Consider the following 17,873-nt stretch of genomic DNA (forward strand, 5'->3'; position numbering starts at 1 on the left):
GCAGGCATCCTATATTTCATTTTGCAACTCTAGTCCCAGAGGGCTGGCCAAATTTTTCTCCTTTTATCAGCACCTCCAGGGGCACCTTCAGCAGTGTGGCTTCTGACTCTGCCAGGGCTTCCTGGGGGTCCCTGAAAAGAAGCCCCAAATACCCAGCATCAAGGCTGTGTGTGTCCCCCAGGGAGGGGACTGAGCCAGGCCAGGCTGTCCTTCGACTCAGACTAATGCAGCGGTCCCCAACCTGTTTGGCACCAGGGACTGGTTTCGTGGAAGGCAGTTTTTCCATGGACCGGAGGGCGGGGGGGTGTTCAGGCGGTAATGCCAGCGATGGGGAGCTGCAGATGAAGCTTCGCTCGCTCACTGGCCGCTCACCTCCCGCTGTGCAGCCCGGTTCCTAACAGGCTGGTACTGGTCCGCGGCCCAGGGGGTTGGGGACCCCTGGTCTAGTGTGATGTGGTTATAGTGGAAAATCTTTTCCACTGGTCCTGCCCTGCCATGAAGCTTGACTTTGAGGATTACTTTGAATATATAAGTATTTATTATCATAGTCTGTCATGGTTTTGTGTTCCAAAATAAGAATTCCACTTTAAAAATCGTATCTACATATGTGTGTATATGTATGCGTACACACCCACACACACACCCACACACACCCACAAACACCCCTTACCTGAGAGAGTAAGTATATCAGCTGGGGAAACCTTAGCTTGAATTTATTTATCAGGTTGCCTCTAGCCATCTAGCAAGGTCCTAACAGAGTAGGACATAGGACAGTTTTTAAAAATATATATTTATTTATTTATTTATTATTTATTTTGTCTGTGCCAGGTCTTAGTTGTGGCATGCAGACTTCTTCGTTGTGGCATGCGGGCTTCTTAGTTGCGGCATGCGGGCTTCTTGGTTGCGGCATGCTTGCGGGATCTAGTTCCAGGACCAGGGATCAAACCTGGGGCCCCTGCATTGGGATCGTGGAGTCTTACCCACTGGACCACCAGGGAACTCCCGGCTGTTAAGTTTTGACAGGTAGAGGGGGATTAGTGATCAGGAAGGCTTGAGAGCAGAGGTATATTAGCCAGGAGGACCCACACTATAGGATTTGATAGTAGGGAGTGTGGGGAAATTGAGATCAGTGCATGAACAGAGAAGCGATTTGTTTAGTTAAGATAGAAGCAAGACAGAGATGCACACCAGGAGAGAAAGCGTGTGGGCGTCCTCCCTAATGAGTAAGAGTGCAGTGAATAGGCAGTGAAGTCATTTATATAGGGCAGTTCTTCCAGCTCTTTGTTTACCTTTGGCCAATTATCTGGTTTCTTTTTCCACACCTGACCTGCCTTAGGACCCTCCCCAACTTGCGTGGGCAACTTTTTTCTAAGATGGATTACAGCCCAGAGGCCTATGGGATAGCCTTAGCATCACATATTATGTGGTGGTGCCCCCTCATTTTTGACCCCCAAGGAGCCTTTCTGCACATGTGCAATGTTTCCCTTGCCCCAAGGATGGGAAGTGTATGACCTCTTGATCTTTTAACAGGGTTTAGTCCCACTCTGTTCCTGCCATAAAAATGTCCAATGTCTGGTTATTTAGCCTATTTCTGTTGCTGGTTTTTATATCGAGGTGCAGATCTCGAAATATAGACAGGAGTCCGGTCATAAATATGTAGTCCTGGAGCTCGTTTGTCTCTTGCTTCAGGAAATGTAAACAGGGGGCTGGTAATGAATGTCCGGCCTGGAGCCCATCTTCTTCTCACCCCAGGAAGTGTAAACAGGAGGCTAGTTGTAAATGTCTAGCCTGGAGCCCATCTATCTCCTGCCTCAATCAGGGAAATGCAAATCAAGTGTCCCCCCCCCCCCCACGCCCCGCATCCAATTGCAGGGGGCCCTGCTTGGTTCCAGCCAGCTCAGAGGCTGTTTTGGGATTTCAGTTCATTCACACCCCTGAAAAATCTCACTCTGTCTTACCTGTTCCTTTTGTCCCCTGGGCTCTCCCCCCATTATTACATAGCCTGGGGCTGCTGGTAGCACAGGGGAAACCTGGGGCCTTTGAACAGAACACAGGCCCTGCCAGGGCACCTGGCTTGGTAGGCGGACAAGGGCTGCTCTCATTCCCAGCTCGCCCCCCCTTGGCCCTCAGCCCCCTCAGTCCAACCTGCAGCCCAGCACACAGCAGCTAAAGAGCAGCTTCACAGATGTTACCCTGCACCCTCTCCTCCCTCTGAAGACTTCCATGGCTCCCCACTGCCCTCAGTACAAAGCCCACCCTCCTCAGCCGGCACATGAGGCCCTCACTGCCTTTCCCAGACTGTCTCTGGACATCCCCTTGCCCTTGGCCATCTCATGCCACGCAGCGTGGCCAAAGTGCTGGCTTTTAGTTTAGATACCTTGAAGGCCTCGGGCTTCTGGGGTTCTGTGATTTTTTTTTTTTTTAATGCCTTTAAAAAAAATTTTTTTTTCCTGGCTGGAATGCCTTTCTACCTCATCACCTCCCCTCTGGCATCTTTAACTTTTAAGACCTTGTAGGAGGGGATCCTAACTCATCTCTGTTCTCTTTTGTGGGCCTGGTGTCTATCAATAGTGCTCAATAAATCAATGTGGTTTTTTTGTTCTGTCTTCTTCTTTTGGGCCGCATCAGGCATCATGTGGGATCTTAGTTCCCCAACCAGGGATTGAACCCAGGCTCTCCTCAGTGAAAGCTCGGGGTCCTAACCACTGGACCACCAGGGAAGTCCCTATCAGTGTTTATTAAATGAATAAAGGTAACTTCTGAAGCCTAGCTCACGTGTATGGGGTGTGTGTGTGTGTGTGTGTGTGTGTGGAGGGGTGGCGCACAAGGGAAGTTTGGACAATGCAGTCATTCTCCTTTCAATTCTAGACGCCTTTGGAATCCATACCAAGATTCCCCCCTCAAAGTCATAGTGGACTGAGAACCTCAGGTCTGGCTGGAGACAGCAGGATGAGCCCACAACCGGGGTAGAGCCTTACTCAGTCACTGTACACCAATTGTCTTTGAAAAAGCATGATCTTGGACAGGTTCTCCAGGAGGTGAGTCTGGGGAGAGGAGGAAAGATGGGTTGGGGAAGAGGGAGGGACTTGTGACGGAATCTGGGGCCTTTTTTTTTTTCCTTAAATTTTTATTTATTTGTTTATTATTTTTGGCTGTGTTGGGTCTTCGTTTCTGTGCGAGGGCTTTCTCTAGTTGCGGCAAGCGGGGGCCACTCTTCATCGCGGTGCGCGGGCCTCTCATTGTCGCGGCCTCTCTTGTTGCGGAGCACAGGCTCCAGACGCGCAGGCTCAGTAGTCGTGGCGCACGGGTCTAGTTGCTCCGTGGCATGTGGGATCTTCCCAAACCAGGGCTCGAACCCGTGTCCCCTGCATTGGCAGGCAGATTCTCAACCACTGCGCCACCAGGGAAGTGCAAATCTGGGGCTTTTAAAGGAGGAATCCCCCCGGGGAAAACTTAATCTATTGGTTTGTCTTGGTAATTTTTGCCACATCTAAGTACGATTGTTTACTTGATTTTTCTTTAAACAACAGCAACAAAAACCTACTCTCTCTCGTTCTGAGCATCCATTCTGTGAAATCACAGGTCTGATGCTCTAATTATATTTTTAATAAACAGCAAAATGAATACATACTGTTAAGTAAAAAAAAAGAAAAAAAGTTTATCTTGTGTACCACCGGAAGTCGTGGCGCGCACGGGCCTTGGCGCACGCTGATCTGAGACGTACGACTGGGGGATGACGACCCCCAAGGTCCGGAGCCACAGCGGCTCGGGATCTCAGAGCCGAAAGAGGCCACTTCAGGATTTTTCAAGGCTGGGCCCGAGGCTGGCTTTCAATGCTTGAGAGCCCATTGGACGGGAAGCCACAGAGTGGGATCAACCGAAGGAATCCTGAGAAAAGGAGAAAAATAGCTTGGACTTGAGAATGAAACTCGCAAGGACGGACGGTCACCCGAGGGTGCGGGCTGCGGGAGGAGACAGAGGGCAGCAGGGGTGGGGCACTGGGAGAGCAGGAAGGCTGAGTCACGTCGCAGCCGCGCACGAGCCGCCGTGGGCTGCGTCCTGCAACTCACCTGGTCTGCGTGCGCCCCCGCCCCACGCCCTCCCAGCGTCGTAAAACACACAGGCCCCAAATCGCCAACTGCAGGAGCCGAGATGCTCTGAGTCGGGTGGGGGAAAGGAAGCTAAAGAGCGGGGAAGCCCAGAGACTTGCTCGCTGGGCGGTATGTGGAAGGGAAACCTCTCCCCACTTCCTGGGGGTGGTGGCAGCTGCAGGAGAAAGACTGCTTGACATCAGTCTTTGTTGGAGGATTTTCTGAGTCTTCACTCCATCCCAGAACTGAAAGCCTCCCTGACAGCTGAGAGGCCTCAACGCTTGAGACAGGTAAGACCAGGGTCAGGGACAGAGTCAGGAGTGAAAAAAATTTTTTGTATTTTTTCTGATTATAAAAATAGCACTAGTGTTGAAAAAAAGTGGAAATTTCATACAAGCACACGCGAAAAGGAAAAATACAAGCTCTATACCACCTCTACACATAACTATTATAACTATTTTGGTGTTTATTCTTCCAGCCCCTATATATATTATTATATATATATATGATTATGCTAAAGATAATTATATATTATATAATATATAATTATAATATGTGGTGATTTAAAAATAAGTGGGATCACACTGAATAAATACTTTCAGGATCTGATTTTTTTCAATTGTTATCTTGTGATCCCCAATAAATTTTCTTTTACACCCTCATTTTTATTTTTATTTATTTTATTATTATTATTTCTTGGCCACGCCCTGCAGCTTGCGGATCGCAGCTCCCCCACCAGGGATTGAACCTGTGCCCCCTGCAGTGGAAGGGAAGCTCAGAGTCCTAACCACTGGACTACCAGGGTACTCCCATACACTCTCATGTTTTTAAAAAAATTATTCATTTTATTTATTTATTTTTGGCTGCGTTGGGCCTTCGTTGCTGCGCACGGGCTTTCTCTAGCTGCGGCGAGTGGTGGCTGCTCTCTCCGTTGTGTTGTGGTGGCTTCTCTTGCTGCGGAGCATGGGCTCTAGGCGCGTGACTTCAGTAGTTGTGGTGCGTGGGCTCAGTAGTTGTGGCTTGTGGGTTCTAGAGCGCAAGCTCAGCAGTTGTGGCACGTGGGCCTAGTTACTCCGTGGCATGTGGGATCTTCCCGGACCAGGGATCAAACCTGTGTCCTCTGCGTTAGCAGGCAGATTCTTAACCACTGTGCCACCAGGGAAGTCCCCAGAATTATCTTTTTAAAAAATGTACATTAGTTGATTTTTGCTTCTGGTCATGACAGAGTGGCTTGTATCAGGCTAGGATTCCTTTAGAGAATAACGTAAAAACTAGATTTCCCCCCACCCCACACACACACTCACAGCTGTTTTAAGGCTTTAGAGAGTAGCCAAAGTGGGCAGAACTTAAGTAACCAGGATCCTGTACAGAAGGAAAACCCTTTGAAGTGAGGGGGATCCATCTCCACTGCTTTCCTGAAGGAAATTCCTTACAGTAATTTGCTGATTTGCTTGGGAGGCATTGAGGCTGAGCAGAAAATGGTGGCCTAAAGTTTTGGCATTATCACAAGGCTCAGGAGTTCAGGATCTGACAAGAAAGAGGGACCTGAGAAACACTTTAGGGTTTCAGCTGAGACCCCTGAAAGGCTATGATCTAGGAGCAAGGGCAATCCAGAAACATAGCAGCCCATACAAAGCCAGAAACATCGCAATTCCTGATTGTATTAAATGATTTAACCCTACTCTAACTGCCTGGAAACAACAACAACAAAAACCACAAACAACAACAACAACAAAACCACCCCCCCAAAACAAAAAAAAAACACCCAGAAATTTCCATCTCTTCTGGAGAAATAACATAATCCAGAGCCTCTACGGTTTTTCATTCTACACAGCATCCAACATTTAACAAAAGTTAAGAGATATACTAAGAGACAAGACCAAATGAACAAAAACCAAGAGAAAAACATAAATAGCAGACCTGAAGGAGAAAAAGATATTGGTATTATTGTACATGGACTCGAATACATTCAAGAAAGTAGATGGAGAACTAGAAACAATTTTTTTAAAAGAACCTTGGTTCTTTTTTAAAAGAACCAAGTGGAAACTCTAGAATTGAAAAATACAATTACTTAAAAACAGAAAAAAAAAACACCCCAAACCAAAAACCAAACCAAAACAAAAAAACTCTATAGATGGATTTAACAGCAGTTTTTCATTTGTTTGTTTGTTTGTTTTTGGGCCACACTGGGAGGCTTGTGGGATCTTAGTTCCCTGACCAGGGACTGAACCCAGGCCACAGCAGTGAAAGTCCTAACTAGTGGTTAGGCCGAGTCCTAACCACTGGACTGACTTCCAGGGAATTCCCAACAGCTGGTTAGATATAACAGAAGACAGGATTAGTAAACTGAAAGATAGGTGGGTAGAAAATATTCAGTCTGAAGCATGGGAGTGGGAAAAAAAAAAGATGGAAAATACAGAAAAGAGCATAAGAGAGTATGTAATGTGATGTAAAGGTCTAAATACATTTAATTGGACTCAAGGAGAGTGAGTGAGTCGTTCTGAAGCAATAGGTGAAGAGTTACTGACTACAAATTTTACACTATTAGTGAAAGACATTAAAACACAGATTCAAGAAACTCTACAGATCTGAAGCGAAATAAATACAAAAAATCCCTACCTGGGCAAACTGTAGTAAAACTTCTGAAAACCAAAGTCAAAGATTATTTTAAAAAATTGACTGAGGGCTTCCTTGGTGGCACAGTGGTTAAGAATCCACCTGCCAATGCAGGGGACACGGGTTTGAGCCCTGGCCCGGGAAGATCCCACATGCCTCAGAGCAACTAAGCCCATGCGCCACAACTACTGAGCCTGCGCTCTAGAGCCCACAAGCCACAACTACTGAAGCCCGTGTGCCTAGAGCCTGTGCTGCGCAACAAGAGAAGCCATGGCAATGAGAAGCCCACGAACCACATTGAAGAGTGGCCCCTGCTCGCCGCAACTAGAGAAAGCCCGTGTGCAGCAACGAAGACCCAATGCAGCCAAAAAAAAAAAAAAAAATTAAAAAAAGACCTTAATTAATTAAAAAAAAATGAAGGTGGAACAAAGAGGTTTACAAACGAAAACAGAGACTTCATTGCCGAGAGAGCTGAACTAAAAGTACTACTAAAGAACATTGTTTAGGCAGAATGAAAGTGACCCCAGTAGAAGCAAAGACATGCAGGAATGAATGAATGACAAGAGGTAAATATGTGGGAAAAATACACGAATATTGACTGTATAGAATAATAATATTGATAATATCTTAAGTTTAAAAATGCATGAAAAATTAAAATATTTGACAATAATAGCCAAAAAGCAGGAGGAGGATATATGGAGTTAAATCAATCCTAAGATTCTTGCATTAGCTGGGGAGTGGGATTGCTTGATAACCATTAAAATAATAGTGAAAGAGTATATAATTTGAATAATGGGAGAGGCAATAATTTAAAAAATCTAATTCAAAAGAAGGTAAGAAAGGTTTAAAATAGGGACATTTCTTAAAAATGTCTTTGACTAATTATATCTCTTCTGCTTTGAGCTTACCTGTATCTTTTGCCCTGTATACTATTTGGATGCTTTCCTTCTGCTATTGATTTTAGATGGATTTAAATATAGGTACGTAGAAATATGTCCATGTGAATGTTGCAAATAGTTTCTTATAGGGATCAGTTTTAAATCTTTATGCCTTGGTTGTAACACTAAGGGCCTGGTTTCACCACTTGCTTTGATGTTAGTGAAAAGAGAAATGGTCACGTCTTAGGCTTTACACCCCTAATAATTGAACTGAACTGAGGTCAAGGGAGCAAGCAAACATGAGGTGCTGCATTCTTGTCATTTAGAGAGTATGGAGTTATCTGAACCAGTGATAGGAGTAACGAATGGTGAATGTTGAAGTCTAAAGAAGGAAGAGAAATAAACCGGGCTGGGAAGAACTACAAAAAGCCCCAAGAGAAGGCTCAGCCGCTGCACACAAGTAGCTGCCGCTCCGGGAGGGGATGCCTGGAGCAGAGACGTGTGATGCATAGCTAATCAAGACCAGCAGGTGGCGCTCTAAAGCCGTCCGATTGCTCTCCAGACTTCCAGAGTTGAGATTTTTCTTGAGCACCTAGGAAGTGGAAACTGAGGCCCCGGGAGCTTCGGACCCCTAGTTTTTGGCTCTGTGATTCCTGTAGAGCAGCGGTCCCCAACCTTTTTGGCACCAGGGATGGGTTTCTGTGGAAGACAATTTTTCCACGGATGGGGGTGGGGGAGGGGGGGTGGTTCAGGCGGTGATGCGAGCCACGGGGAGCGATGAGGAGCCGCAGATGAAGCTTCGCGGGCTCGCCCGCCGCTCACTGCTCACTTCCTGCTGTGCGGCCCGGTTCCTAACAGGCTGCGGACCGGTACCGTCCGCGGCCTGGGGGTTGGGGAGCCTTGCACTAGAGGCAAAATCCCCAAGATCTAGAGCCCTGTGGGGTTCTTTTTCTATGCTTGCTTTGCCTGTGCGCGCCTGTATTGCATCATCTCTTCAATTCAGTGGCTCAAACCTTGATGAGCAAACCGATCACCTGGTTCTCTTGTGAAAATGCAAATTCTAATTCAGTCGGACTGGGGTGGGGCCTGAGGTTCTGCGTTTCTAACTAGCTCCCTGGTGATGACTCACGCTCAGTAGTTCCGAAACTTAGAACATGCTGACTCTAAGGTCCTTTCTCTGTGCGATGTGGGAGGTGGGAGAGTTTGCAGCTTCCTGGAGTAAAATCCCACTGAAATGTCTGCAAGTTAAAGTTGGGCCAGTTGCGTGACCTCTTGGGGTCTCAGTTTCCTCATCTGTAAAATGGAAATGGTGACGGCCTTTACTTAGAGAGTTATTTGAAGGTTAAAGCAGGATATTGTATGTAAAACACCACAGAGCCTGGCGCCTAGTAAGCCTCAACAAGGCTTGGGGTTACACTATGAGAAGTATGGAGACAGGCAGCCCTGGTGGGGTGGTACCTTGGAGGGAGCAAGAGGTGAGGGGCAATCCTTAAGAAGGTGCCGTCTTAGCTATCAAGATATCTGTCATCTGAAAAAGAGGGGACCTTTTTGTCATCTGGCTGAGGACAGAGAGCCAGGAGGAGAGCAGGTCTCCTGATCAGGTTGTAAACGTAAGGCTGCTTTTGAGGGAGATTTAAGTAGGCTGCAGGCTATGCAGGCTTCCTTCGGGAGATGGGGGCGGGATGGGAAGCAGTTTTTCCAGGCAGCTTGAGCTGCAGCTTTCATCACACTCCCCCATTTCACATCTTTAGGGGCTTTAGGGGTTGTGAGAAGAGCTTAGAGGAGCCAGGGATCGCCCTGGTCCTGCCCTCCTGCAAGGCTCTGCCACAGCCTGCAAAACCATTGCTGTGGCGACCTCAGCCCAGATGCCTGAGTTTACCGAAACGCTTTAAATAGGGCGGTGTTTCCATAGCATCTTTTTTTTTGGCCCTGAAGTTATGTATTTTAACAGCTTTACATGTAATATTCATATATAAAAAACTTTAAGTGCTTTCCTCCAATTAAGAAATCTAAAGAATACAAAAATAAGGCATTCAACATTTGAAAAAAGTACAGATTTACAAAATGTGCATATTCTGTCATGAAAACTCCACACTAGCATTATACACTTGGAAAAAATACAAGCAGGATATATTACACATTTATGTAAGCAATAACTTAGTTATTGCTTACATAAATGCAAGCAATGCAATAAAAAGTACATTAATCAAGATACATTAGCTTTTGTAGGTTCTAAACTGAAGGACTTCTTTTTCCCGCAGAATCCTTAAAACATGTGGCACTTAAAATTTGTTAGCCTTTCTACTGCGAGGTAAATTATACACAACAGTGATGAAAAAGATTAACAGACCAGTTGTGTATTATGAATCATTCCAGCTTTGTTCAATAATGGCTGAGACTCTTTTCTCATATCCTCGTTTGTTTTCCTGATAAAGCTGTGCTGCCTGGCTATTGGCTGCACTGTTTGGATTCGGTTCATCCAGCAGGGACTGAATTGATGTTAAGAGAGAAGCTACTTCATATATTGGACTCCACTGATCCTGAAGGATATCTAAACATATGCTACCATCAGCATACACATTCGGATGAAACATTTTGGATAAAAACCTAACAGCTGGCAGTATATTTGGATACTTCTCAGAAAATTCTATTACTGGTTTAAAAGTACCATCTTCAAAGGATGTCCCTTCTGGTCCAAATATAACTGCATTCCAGTGCATGATGTTGTTTTCAGATGGTGCGCCACTGACACGCACAGGTGGGTCCTCTTGCAATCACTTGAAATCCCGCATAAGCCTCCTCCAGGGCGGGTTGGCGTGCTCCCCAGCTGCCCCGCCGTCAGCCTGAAAGCTCTGTAGCATCTTAAAGGTCCATGAACATTTACAGACGAACTTCCGGTGCTCTGCTGGATGCTCCTGGGGATACAGAGACAAATCCATGCAGCCCTTTCCCTCGCTGGGTGACCTTGGGGAGATAAACGTCACCGTGGGAAGGAATTATCAGTGAAGGGCCTCAGTAGCAGTTCTTAGCAATGGTGCTTGTCCTACGTGATGGGACTTAATGACACACGGGACCTGCAGCCGCTTTGGAGGTGAGATGTGTTTGGGGTGACTCTTCAGACCAGGGTGGTCTGACCTGACAAAGACTAAAGGAGTGGGTCAGATTTGGAGAGGGAGAAAGGAGGGGGGACGCCACAACCCACTAAAGGGACTAATTGGATGTATATGAAGCCAATTACACACGTTATCTCATTTAAGCCCAAACAATACTGTGAGGTCAGTACGGCATTTCATTTTGGGAAAATGCAGAGACGCACGGCAACCCGTTCAAGGTCTCGCCGCTAAAAGTGGTAGGTGGAGGCTATCTGACTTCAAGTTCTTTCTTTTAAGTACCACATGTGTGCTCTGCCGGGCTCTGTGCATCTCTTCTTCACCTCGCCTTTCCCCTCAAATACAGGGCTGGAGACATACATGCATATAGTGGACATGGGGAAGCTTGAGGTTCTGGCTAAAGAGTTAGGGCTTGAATTTCTTTTTTTCCCTTCCCCAGCCCTGAAGTCTTGTTCAACAACAGCTGAGCGATGAGGCTGGCAGGGTTGCCTCACTTCTAGAAGGCCGGCCCCAGCCTTCCTGGCCTGAACCCACTTCCTGTCCTTGTACCTCTTTTGTCAGAAGGTGATTCTCACGCTTCCTGTTGATTTCTACTTTGTTTCAGCAGCTTCAGCTCCGGCCGCTTTGTGCTGCTGTTGATCTGATCAGCGAGGCCTGGGACACAGGACCAGGTACGTTGGGATGGTGGGGAGTGGGGGGTCAGCTTGGACAGGGTCTGGGCCAGGTGAGGGCCAGCTGGCAACACGCCAGAGTTGGGGTGGGGGGGCTCCTGGTGGACCCTCTCTGTCCATGTGGTCGGGGGACTGTCAGAGGCTGAGGTCAGTTGGTGAAGTTGGCGGTATCCCTGTCGGGGGGGTGATACCAGGGGTTGGCTTTGGTGGTTTGGTGGTTTCCTGAAATCCCATCACCTTGATTTGGTTGTGTATTACCTGAGCTGCCCAGGTAGCATTTTTCTGGGTTGCAGAGAGAGCCCCTTGGGTTCAGACAGGTTTATCTGAGGTTGACTGGGACACAGCTGGTGTGTTGCTTGCAATTTTGCCGAGCTGACCAAGTTGGGGCTTGTGATTAAGTCTTGGCTTCTTGCCTTACTTATGGGCAAGTCACTTTCCTCTGAACCTGTTTTCTGGTCTACACAGTTGTAAAATGTCTCTGCTTTGTGGGATGTCTGTGATGCTTGAGCAGGACAATGATTGTGAAAGTGTTTTGTAAACTATAAGATGGCATTCTCAGGGTTTGAGGTTACTTTTATTTCATTTTCTTTTTTTAAAAAAAAATAAATTTATTTATGTGTTTATTTTTGGCTGCGTTGGGTCTTCGTTGCTGCGCGGGCTTTCTCTAGTTGAGGCGAGCGGGAGCTACTCTTCGTTGCGGTGCGCGAGCTTCTCATTGCAGTGGCTTCTCGTTGTGGAGCACGGGCTCCAGGTGCGTGGGCTCAGTAGTTGTGGCACGCGGGCTCTAGAGCCCAGGCTCAGTAGTTGTGGCGCACGGGCTTAGTTGCTCCGTGGCATGTGGGATCTTCCCGGACCACGGGTTAAACCTGTGTCCCCTGCGTTAGCAGGCAGATTCTTAACCACTGCGCCACCAGGGAAGTCCCAAGCCATCTGGTTCTGTTGAGAAAGACCCTCTGATCTCCTGTCTGGAGGGTAGAATCCAGGCTGCCAGCATTCTTGGAGGGTCAGTAGGGGAGGGAAGTTGGCGTCTTATCGTTTGATATGAAGCCTCTGAAGAATCCTCCCTCCCTTTATCCCACTTCCCTTTCCAGTGTAGTGACAGCCTTGCCCTCTGGTGTGCCCAGTGTCCCTAGGTCTGGAGCTTCTCTGGTTTAGCTTCTCCAGAGGAGAAGCCTCCTCCTGCTGGGCAGGGGGAGAGCTAAATGCCTTGGCTGGTCAGTTACCTGGGCTGTGAAGTCTGAGTGCTTTGTAAACACACTGTGCTTTCAACAGCCCTTCCTGTTTTTGGCTCCACCCCACCCCGCCTTCTGACATAGCTGGTACCTCCAATTCCTGGGCGTTTCTGCGGTTCAGAGGCACACCCGGCTTGCTTCTGGTTGGCATTCAGTTTCCAGCCTTCTCTGATGCAATCCATCAGCTGCCATTCACCGTTCTGCTTTCTGTCTTCCAAGTCTGTTGACATCTTGTCTGCTCTCCTGTACTCTGTCCTGATGGGTTTCTACCTTTTAAAATTTGTCCTGTCTTTTTTGTGATGTTTCAGGAGGAAGTGGAGATACTTGTATTCAATCCATTGCGGTAACTGCTATAGTTGTAGCATTTTCACTTGGACCAGTGTTGTCTGAGAGTGTTGGCTTCCTCACGCTATTACCAGCACTGGGTATTATCATTTGTTTTATTTTTTAAAGATGTTTTTTGATGGACTATTTTTTTAAAGTCCTTATTGAATTTGTTACAACATTGCTTCTGCTCTATATTTTTTGTTTTTTGTTCTTTTTTCTTTTTTTTGGCCACAAGGCATGTGGGATCTTAGCTCCCGTCCAGGGATCGAACCTGCACCACCTACATTGGAAGGCGAAGTCTTAACCACTGGACCGCCAGGGAAGTCCCTATCATTTGTTTTAAACTCTGCTAATTTGATAAGTAAAAAATGTCTCATTGTCATTTTAATTTACATTTTAAAAGTTATTAATGAAACGATTGAGGATCTTCTCACGTGTTTATTGGCCGTTCGTATTTCTTCAGTGAACCACTTATTTATGTTCATTGCTCATCTTTCTACTGGAGTAGAATAATTGTTAAATTGTTAACATATGGCCAGCTCAGGAAAGAGGTTTGTGGTCGATCCCTTATTTTCCTGGATATGCGATCTCAGAGCATAGGCTTCAGAAAACAGCAGTTCTTAATGATTATGTCAAGAATTTGATGAATTTTTTTCTCCCTTGGATTATAAAAGTAATCTGTGTTCACTGTAGGAAATTTGGAAAATACAGATAAACACAAAAAAGAAAATATAAATCACCTAGAGATAGCCACCAGTTATAAATATATCCTTCCAGTCTTTTTTTTTCCTGTGGGTATATACTTATAAAAATCGGAGTCATTTTATTTTGTATTCATGCTTTCGACTTACTAATCATAATTTGTTCTCATATTATTACACAGTGTTCTATGACATTATCATTCGTGGCTACCTGGTATTCCATTGTGTGGATATATGATCATTGATTCAGTCAGTTCCCTTTGATGGACATTTAGGGTCTTACTAGGTTAAAATTTGCATTAACAATTTCCTCTTTTGATCATATCCCCATCTAACCTTGTTTTCCACTGTGTATCTGCTTAGCAGTTTCTTTTTGGGGGAGAAAGGATGAAGGTAAACGTTAATCCTTTTCTGGTTAAATTATTACTCATTCCAAATTAATGTATACAGACTCATGGAGATTTTCTAGCACTTTCCTTCTTTTTTTTTCTGTGGGTCAGAGGGAGAGATGGGGAAGGGTCGCTCTGGGATTCTCATTAGATTCCTCCACAGCTTTCAATTAGAGAGAAAATGATGAGGGGCAAAAGCACCAGGGAGGAGAGATGTATGCAATAATGAGAAGAGAGAAGCTGATCAGGTAGGCATCTGAAAAAATCATCCAAGAAATAAGAACTTAAGAGAGAGAAAACCTGAAAGAACAAAATGGTCTGAGAGTTGAAGACCTGAATTTTGTCCCTGAGTCTGCCACTAAACTGTGTGTCCTTGGGCAGGTTGCTCAACCTCTCTGGTTTCCTCATTGGCATTCCTCATCTCAGGTAGATTTCTAAGTTTTCTTTTATCTTCTGAGGTTCTATGAATATACACTTTGTCACACTAGCTGTGTGATTCTGGACAAGTTGCTTAACCTCTCTGAGACATGGTGTTCTCAACTGTAAAGTGGGAACACTAACAGCTACTTCATAGGGTTGTTGTGAATGGATGTGTGTAAAGCACTTATCACAGGACCTGTCCCAGATGAAGTATCCAATAAATGAAAGCTTTTTTTTTAATTTTTAATTTTTTTAATAGATATTTATTGGAGTATAATTGCTTCACAATACTGTGTTAGTTTCTGTTGCACAAAGCGAATCAGCCATATGCATACACATGTCCCCACATCCCCTCCCTCTTGAGCCTCCCTCCCGCCCTCCCTATCCCACCCCTCTAGGTCATTGCAAATCACTGAGCCAATCTCCCCGTGCTATGCTGCTGCTTCCCACCATCTAACTGTTTTACATTCGGTAGTGTATATACGTCGATGCTACTCTCACTTCGCCCCAGCTTCCCCCTCCCACCCCATGTCCTCAAGTCCAGTCTCTATGTCTACCTCTTTATTCCTGCCCTGCAACTAGGTACTAGGTTTATCAGTACCTTTTTTTTTTTTTTTTAGATTCCATATATATGCGTTAGCATACGGTATTTGTTTTTCTCTTTCTGACTTACTTCACTCTGTATGACAGACTCTAGGTCCATCCACCTCACTACAAATAACTGAGTTTCGTTTCTGAAAGCTATTTTTATTGCATGCCAGTTGTTATGTAAAAGGAGGGCAATTATATCATCCCACACCCTGTGTATTGGAAAGGAACTCTGTCTTCTTAAAAGCTGTTTCCAGGTTCAGTCAGCAGCTGGGACACATGCCAAGGGGCACAGTACAAAGTCACCACTGGTTACGGACCTCCCTTTGCAGTGCATTCTTCCCTGGGACCTGGACGCTGTCCAGATGTGGGTCAAGTAAACACCCTCTGCTCAACACAGATAAGTAGGATGCGTGGATGTTGGTCCATAGGGGAAGCACTAGGAAACCCCACTTTCCAAATATAAAATATCCGGGAGTGTAGCCGAAGGGGAACTGAGCCCTAAATGATATGAATCACCAACGCGAGACGCTATTAAGAAAAAGCTGACATCCTTTCAAGCTGTGATTAATGAGCACCGAGACGGGAGGAAGAAGTGGGTGTAGCCGCAGTTTTGCTCTTTGCTGCTGTGCCTTCGTGGATAAATTACCCTATTCTGTAAAATCAGGAGGCTGGACTCTATTTTTTTTCCCCAAAGGACAGTCTGTGTACTACTGGTGGCACGCACAGTGATGTTGTGTGGTGCAGAGATGAACATTTGACATTTTTTTTTAACTTTTTATTTTGTATTGGAGTATAGTTGATTAACAATGTTGTGGTATTTTCAGGTGTACAGACATCTTTTTTAATGTATATATATATATTTTTTTTTTTAAATTGGAGTATAGTTGATTTACAATGTTGTGTTAGTTTCAGGTATACAGCAAAGTGAATCTGTCATACATATACACATATCCACTCGTTTTTAGATTCTTTTCCCATATAGGCCATTACAGAATATTGAGTAGAGTTCCCTGTGCTGTACAGTAGGTCCTTGAACATTTGACATCTTTTTTTTTTTTTTTATAGTGAACTTTTATATTTAGAATTAGTCAGCTGGACTCAGTTTAGATGATCCCAATTTTGTTGGCAACATCCAAAGCGTCATAGTCAGGAGCCGGTCGAACATATGTCTTCTTCTCTCCATCAGGCCTGATCAGGGTGTTGACCTTAGCCACATCAATGTCATAGAGCTTCTTCACAGCCTGTTTAATTTGGTGCTTGTTGGCCTTGACATCCACAATGAACACCAGTGTGTTGTTGTCTTCTATTTTCTTCATGGCTGACTCGGTGGTGAGGGGGAACTTGATGATGGCATAGTGGTCAAGCTTGTTTCTCCTAGGGGCGCTCTTCCGAGGATATTTGGGCTGCCTCCTGAGCCGCAGTGTTTTGGGCCGTCGGAAGGTGGGTGACATCCAGATCTTCTTTTTTTTCTGGCTGTGTACGCCTTTCAACACTGCTTTCTTGGCCTTCAAAGCCTTTGCTTTGGCTTCGGCTTTGGGAGGGGCAGGGACTTCCTTCTTCGCCTTCGGCGCCATCTTCGTGAAAAGGATGACATCTTAATAGTCATGTATTTAACTTATGAAATAGTAGGGAAAATACGACTAGCAATCAATTCTATAATTTCATAGATATGATTGTTTTTTAAAAATATTTATTTATTTATTTTGGCTGCACCAGGTCTTAGTTCTGGCATGCGAGATAATTGTTGCGGCATATGGGATCTTTTTTTGGTTGTGGCATGTGGGATCTTTTAGTTGCAGCACGTGGACTCTTAGTTCCGGCATGTGGGATCTTGTTCTCTGACCAGGGATCGAACCCGGGCACCCTACATTGGGACCTCGGAGTCTTACCCACTGGACTACCAGGGAAGTCCCTGATATGATTATTTTTTAAGTTCATTTTCTTAGAAAGTGATCTGATTCAAAGAAAAATTCAAAGATGAAAAGCAGAAATGGTAAATATCGTGAAGGTGGTAAAATTGGAGCATCAGATGTGGTAAGCAGAATAATAGCCCCCAAAGATGTCCAGGTCCTAATCCCCAGAACCTGTGAGTATGTTACCTTTTATGGCAGAAAAGGACTTTGCGGTTTTAAGTTAAGGATTTTGCGATGGGGAGATTATCTTGTCGAGAAGAGCTCTCCGATCTCCTGCTTGGAGGGTACAGACTGTTGGCATTCTGGGAGACCATTGGGGAAGGCAGTTGGGGTCTTATTGATATTCAGCCTTTGAAGTATTCCCCCTCCCTCTCCAGCTTCCCCCCCCCTTTTTTTTTTAAACATTTATTTATTTATTATTTATAATATTTGGCTGTGCCAGGTCTTAGTTGAGCATGGCATGCGAGATCTTCGTGCGGGATCTTCGTTGCTGTGTGCGGGATCTTTAGTTCCTTGACTAGGGATCAAACCCAGGCCCCCTGCATTAGGAGCACGGAGTCTTAACCACTGGACCACCAGGGAAGTCCCCCGCTTCCCTTTATATTGTACTGATTCAGCCTTGCTCTCCGGTATGCCCAGTGTCCCAGGTCTGGAGCTTCTCTGGTTTAGTTTCCCCAGAGAATAAACTTCCTCCTCTTCCTCCTGCTGGGCTGGTTTATCTGGGTGGGCCCAACGTAATCAGAAAGGTCCTTATAAGAGGGAGGCAGGAGGAGTCAGAGAAGACAATGTGATAACAGAAACAGCCACTGGAGTGATGCGGTCATGAGCTCAGAAACGCTGTGGCCCCTAGAAGCTGAAAGTGGCAAGGAACTGGTTCTCCCTGGAAACTCCAGAAGGAACCAGGCCTGCCAGTACCTTGATTTTAGTCCCATAA

General features: G+C 45.6%; 2 pseudogenes across 2 annotated transcripts; both read right to left on the bottom strand.

Annotated features, from left to right (window-relative positions):
• Positions 1–8,407: 8,407 nt before the first annotated feature.
• Positions 8,408–11,865, bottom strand: LOC309650272 (ubiquitin-conjugating enzyme E2 B pseudogene; annotated as a pseudogene). Its single transcript has one exon. The product of its transcript is annotated as a ubiquitin-conjugating enzyme E2 B pseudogene (transcript).
• Positions 11,866–11,964: 99 nt separating this feature from the next.
• On the bottom strand, positions 11,965–16,622 carry LOC309650279 (large ribosomal subunit protein uL23 pseudogene; annotated as a pseudogene). Its single transcript has one exon. The product of its transcript is annotated as a large ribosomal subunit protein uL23 pseudogene (transcript).
• Positions 16,623–17,873: the final 1,251 nt, after the last annotated feature.

This window comes from Balaenoptera physalus, assembly GCF_965194825.1.
Source record: "Balaenoptera physalus genome assembly, chromosome: 20".
Lineage (NCBI taxonomy): Eukaryota > Metazoa > Chordata > Mammalia > Artiodactyla > Balaenopteridae > Balaenoptera > Balaenoptera physalus.